Source organism: Pan paniscus, chromosome 6, assembly GCF_029289425.2.
Source record: "Pan paniscus chromosome 6, NHGRI_mPanPan1-v2.0_pri, whole genome shotgun sequence".
Classification (NCBI taxonomy): domain Eukaryota; kingdom Metazoa; phylum Chordata; class Mammalia; order Primates; family Hominidae; genus Pan; species Pan paniscus.
Window position 1 is genome coordinate 180833327 of NC_073255.2, and position 6256 is coordinate 180839582.

Here is a 6256-nt window from a genome sequence, read left to right on the forward strand (position 1 = left end):
CTTTCCTTGTGATTCCCTATGCAAAATTATTATCAGCTATCAGATGAGGGTCAAGAATTACATTACCTAGTAATCCACGATGAGATAAGAGTGGCTTTCTGAATGTATAATTAAAACTAGAATGATTTTAACATAAAGGTATAAACAGCTTCTAGTAAATTGGCTGTAAAGTTTTAAAGTAAATAACTAAAAATCTAAGTCCCTGATATGTCCAGCACTGAAAAAGCTAATCTGTACCAGATGTCTCTGTGCTTGTTTTTATTGGATTGTTAATGTTATTATCGAATTATATTGGAGCAAGCATGGGTATTTATAGTCCATAAGCCATTATGTCATATATTTTATAAGTTATCAAGAGAAAAGCCTCACTCTAGAATGACTCCAAAGTGACCACTGGGTCTTGTTCTTAAAACACATCTAATCATATGGTATGGTCCCTGAGGCCCTACCCAGTGAAGGTCTCTGACTTTGAATCGGCTGGTCCTAGACTAGCTCATAGATCTAGAACAAGTATTGGCAGTCTAGTGTCCTTGGGCCCCTTTGATCGGTCATTGTTTTTGCAAAGAAAATTTTACTAAAACACAGCCACACCCATTCATTTACACATTGTCTATGACTGCTTTTGCCAGAGTTGACCTTTTACGATGAAGAAGATGGTCCTCAAAGTCTTATATATTTTTCTGTGGACTTTTACAGGAAAAAGTCACTAACTATTGACCCAGAGAATATATAATGTGCTCTAACATATTAATTCAATGGGTACAAACTTTACTAGTATTGGCTGTTTCCCAATTATTGGAGTTAGATTTCCAATCATTTCAATAACAAATAATCCATTAAAAATTTTAGACAGTTGACGGGATATAAAATGCTACCTGATGGTGACTGTAATTTACATTTTCTTGCTGACTAATGGTGAAGAGCAGCATTTTACATGTTTATTGACCACTTGTATTTCTTTGGAGAACTTTCTATTCAAGCGCTTTGCTCATTTTATAAAATTTGTTTGTCTTTTAATATTAATTTGAAAGAGTTCTTTTCATATATTGTCTTTAGTTTCTTTGCTAGATAAAGAACAGTGAATTTTATCACTTTCTGCCTGCATTTCTTGTTTCTTAATGGGGACTTTGATAATCACAGTGATTAATTTCAAAGATTTTCAATGTTAATCAATTATTCAAATTTTACTTCTTTGGATTATTGTGTCCTTTCTACAAATATATTTCTACTTAATTAATGAAAGTATTCTTCTATTTTCCTCTCAAGAGTTTAAGATTTCAGTTTATATGTTTAAGTCAATAAATAGTTAATTTTAAGGTGGCATTTATCCTAGCAGAAAACAAAAAAGCCAACGTACACATTTTGTACGGAGCAGGGCCCTCTCCTCGTGGTGCCCTTTGAGATGTCTTACATCAGCCTCTCCTTCCTCAGTGCCCTCTTCTGGGCACTCTTGACCTCTGCATTCCTCAAGCTGTAGATCAGAGGGTTCAGCACCTGATTCCAAAGGCTGCAAAACAGGGAAAGGACCTTCTGCTGCTCCTCGGGATGGCGGGACTTGGGGGCCATGTACATGACAATGGCGTTGCCAAAGAAGAACCCCACCACACAGAGGTGGGAGGAGCAGGTAGAGAAGGCCTTTCTGCGGCCCTCCCCAGACTGGATCCTCAGGATGGCCACCAGGATGCTCAAGTAAGAGACCAGCACCAGGCAGAGTGACCCTACCAGGATGAACACGCAGGCTGCAAAGATGACCACCTGGTTGAGCCAGGTGTCAGCACAGGCCAACTTGAGGACAGACAGGATTTCACAGTAGTGGTTGATTTCATGAGCCCACTGAAGGGCAGCCTCAGAATGAGAACTAAATGGACCAGAGCCAGGAGGAAGCTGAATACCCAGGAAGCCACAGCCAGGACAGTGCACACTCTCCAGCTCATGAGGACATTGTAACGTAAGGGGTGGCAGATGGCCACATAGCGATCATAGGACAAAACCACCAAAATCAGACACTCTATGTGAGCAAAAGCCAAATACAAGAATGTCTGCATTATGCATGGAAAAAAGCACATGGTGCTTTTCTAGTTCGCAAGATCCACCAGCATCTTGGGAACAATGTTGGAAGCATAGGACATGTCAATGACGGCCAGGTGTGAGAGGAAGAAGTATGAGAGTGTGCAGACTGTGGTCCAGACAGATGAGTTCCAAGGCTATTCCAAGGGAGAAGCTCCAAAAGAGGAGCACTTCCATCTCAGCACTGAGCTGGAATCCCAGCAGGATGAATTCTGTGACCATTGATTGGTGACATCCCATTTCTTCTTTTTTTTTTTAATTATTATTACACTTTAAGTTTTAGGGTACATGTGCACAATGTGCAGGTTAGTTACATATGTATACATGTGCCATGCTGGTGTGCTGCACCCATTAACTTGTCATTTAGCATTAGGTATATCTCCTAATGCTATCCCTCCCCCTTCCCCCCACCCCACAACAGGCCCCAGAGTGTGCTGTTCCCCTTCCTGTGTCCATGTGTTCTCATTGTTCAATTCCCACCTATGAGTGAGAACATGCGGTGTTTGGTTTTTTGTCCTTACGATAGTTTACTGAGAATGATGATTTCCAATTTCATCCATGTCCCTACAAAGGACATGAGCTCATCATTTTTTATGGCCGCATAGTATTCCATGGTGTATATGTACCACATTTTCTTAATCCACTCTATCATTGTTGGACATTTGGGTTGGTTCCAAGTCTTTGCTGTTGTGAATAGTGCCTCAATAAACATACGTGTGCATGTGTCTTTATAGCAGCATGATTTATAGTCGTTTGGGTATATACCCAGTAATGGGATGGCTGGGTCAAATGGTATTTCTAGTTCTAGATCCCTGAGGAATCGCCACACTGACTTCCACAATGGTTGAACTAGTTTACAGTCCCACCAACAGTGTAAAAGTGTTCCTATTTCTCCACATCCTCTCCAGCACCTGTTGTTTCCTGACTTTTTAATGATTGCCATTCTAACTGGTGTGAGATGGTATCTCATTGTGGTTTTGATTTGCATTTCTCTGATGGCCAGTGATGATGAGCATTTTTTCATGTGTCTTTTGGCTGCATAAATGTCTTCTTTTGAGAAGTGTCTGTTCATGTCCTTTGCCCACTTTTTGATGGGGTTGTTTGTTTTTTTCTTGTAAATTTGTTTAAGTTCATTGTAGATTCTGGATATTAGCCCTTTGTCAGATGAGTAGGTTGCGAAAATTTTCTCCCATTTTGTAGGTTGCCTGTTCACTCTGATGATAGTTTCTTTTGCTGTGCAGAAGCTCTTTAGTTTAATTAGATCCCATTTGTCAATTTTGGCTTTTGTTGCCATTGCTTTTGGTGTTTTAGACATGAAGTCCTTGCCCATGCCTATGTCCTGAATGGTAATGCCTAGGTTTTCTTCTAGGGTTTTTATGGTTTTAGGTCTAACATTTAAGTCTTGAATCCAACTTGAATTAATTTTTGTATAAGGTGTAAGGAAGGGATCAAGTTTCAGCTTTCTACATATGGCTAGCCAGTTTTCCCAGCACCATTTATTAAATAGGGAATCCTTTAACAGGATCTGAAATTGTGGCAATAATCAACAGCTTACCAACCAAAAAGAGTCCAGGACCAGATGGATTCACAGCCGAATTCTACCAGAGGTATAAGAAGGAACTGGTACCATTCCTTCTGAAACTATTCCAATCAATAAGAAAAGAGGGAATCCTCCCTAACTCATTTTATGAGGCCAGCATCATCCTGATACCAAAGCTGGGCGGAGACACAACCAAAAAAGAGAATTTTAGACCAACATCCTTGATGAACATTGATGCAAAAATCCTCAATAAAATACTGGCAAACCGAATCCAGCAGCACATCAAAAAGCTTATCCACCATGATCAAGTGGGCTTCATCCCTGGGATGCAAGGCTGGTTCAATATATGCAAATCAATAAATGTAATCCAGCATATAAACAGAACCAAAGACAAAAACCACATAATTATCTCAATAGATGCAGAAAAGGCCTTTGACAAAATTCAACTACTCTTCATGCTAAAAACTCTCAATAAATTAGGTATTGATGGGACGTATTTCAAAATAATAAGAGCTATCTATGACAAACCCACAGCCAATATCATACTGAATGGGCAAAAACTGGAAGCATTCCCTTTGAAAACGGGCACAAGACAGGGATGCCCTCTCTCACCACTCCTATTCAACATAGTGTTCAAAGTTCTGGCCAGGGCAATTAGGCAGGAGAAGGAAATAAAGGGTATTCAATTAGGAAAAGAGGAAGTCAAATTGTCCCTGTTTGCAGACGACATGATTGTATATCTAGAAAACCCCATTGTCTCAGCCCCAAATCTCCTTAAGCTGATAAGCAACTTCAGCAAAGTCTCAGGATACAAAATCAATGTACAAAAATCACAAGCATTCTTATACACCAATAACAGACAAACAGAGAGCCAAATCATGAGAGCCATTCACAATTGCTTCAAAGAGAATAAAATACTTAGGAATCCAACTTACAAGGGATGTGAAGGACCTCTTCAAGGAGAACTACAAACCACTGCTCAATGAAATTAAAGAGAATACAAACAAATGGAAGAACATTCCATGCTCATGGGTAGGAAGAATCAATATCGTGAAAATGGCCATACTGCCCAAGGTAATTTATAGATTCAATGCCATCCCCATCAAGCTACCAATGACTTTCTTCACAGAATCGGAAAAAACTACTTTAAAGTTCATATGGAACCAAAAAAGAGCCCACCAAATGTTGGTGATCAAATTAATTTTCTGTGGTAACTTTTTAGAAAATGTTAATGATAAAAATACTGGGAGTAAAAAGCTATTTATGTACAACCTGAAAGCATGCTAAATGTAAATGTTATGTTCTATTTCACAAGGGAGACCAGTTTGGGTTGGATTGGTGAAGAGGGCTCCAAGAGTGCTTTGCAGAATCAGTATTAAGTATGAAGTCAAGTGGGTAGAACAGTTAAAATTGTCTTGAAATAAGGAATAAGAATTTCAAGACTGGGAGCTGCTAGGGGTAGTACTTGAATGAAGTAGAGTGTGTGCTTTGAAGAATAATGAGGTAAGTAGAGCAAGCCTCTATTGGTCACACAGATTATGTTAAAAGAAAAATAACTCCAATTATACTCCTCTTGGATATATCTTTTACTGTTCTCCATGATAGGTTAAATCTATTACTATTATTTTGAAGTGCTCCCTCCACCATAATTTAAGAATTAAACCTCTATTGAGATCTAGGTTAAGAAAAGACACTCAGAGGGTAAGAACTGGAAGGATTTTACAATCATCAAACTTTATCACTTAGTGCAAAAAAAAAAAAAAGGATAGAGAAAGAAAGAGTATGGCCATTTTATCTGTAGGCACTAACCCACAATAAGGAAATAAATATGTGGCTAAGAAATGCTTGAGATGGAAGGCACACTGAAGAAATTCAAGGAAGAAGATGAAGTATACCTGAACTACCAAGTCAATAATATTTGTGAGAAATTTGCAGTAGTTATTTTACAATGATGTTTTCTCCATTGAGAGAAAGCTATTTCTCTGAAGTGATGCTTTAACAGAATTCAGGGACCTCTAACCAGCAGAGACCAAGAGATCATTGGCTCTCCTCTAGGGAAACTAGGAATTAGAGAGTGGAACAATTTTAAGATTGATAGAATAAGTATTGAAAGAAATTAATTTAAGACATGATCTTGGTTTTTAAATCTTCTGTGCAAGAGTCTTGTCTTTTGACAGAAATCCTGTCCCTGTCCAATCCCAAGTAAACACACATAACACATCCCATGGGAATGCTGAAAGAACAAAATGAATAAACATGGGCAATGCCTTCACTGGTTTGCCTGCTAATAGGAAAGTAGCAAATATCTTTAATTGTCTCTGGAGAGATATGATTAGAAGTATTACCACTGGGTTCTGTTCTCTCAATTATTATTTTTCTCTGCAGGGAGTGAGTGTCTAGTCAAATGATGGTAGAAAAAGCCTGGCTTACACAACTAATTGTATCATAAAGTTCAGGAGAGCTTTGTATCTGGGCTTCACCTCCCAAGAAGGCCTCATTAGCGAGGAGAATCAATCTCAGCCTATCCATTCTGCCTTTCCTGTCTTTGAGGTTCCTAGCAAGCCCAAGGGTATGTTAGAAGAAAAGACCACAGATTATTCTACTGTAAGTAAATGTGGTGTATTTGCCTTGAGAAAGGGTTTACAGATG

The 6256-nt window shown here is 38.8% G+C and overlaps 1 pseudogene; it reads right to left on the reverse strand.

Annotated features, from left to right (window-relative positions):
- Positions 1 to 1407: 1407 nt before the first annotated feature.
- On the reverse strand, positions 1408 to 2307 carry LOC100973538 (olfactory receptor 2A14-like; annotated as a pseudogene).
- Between the last annotated feature and the right edge of the window lie 3949 nt (positions 2308 to 6256).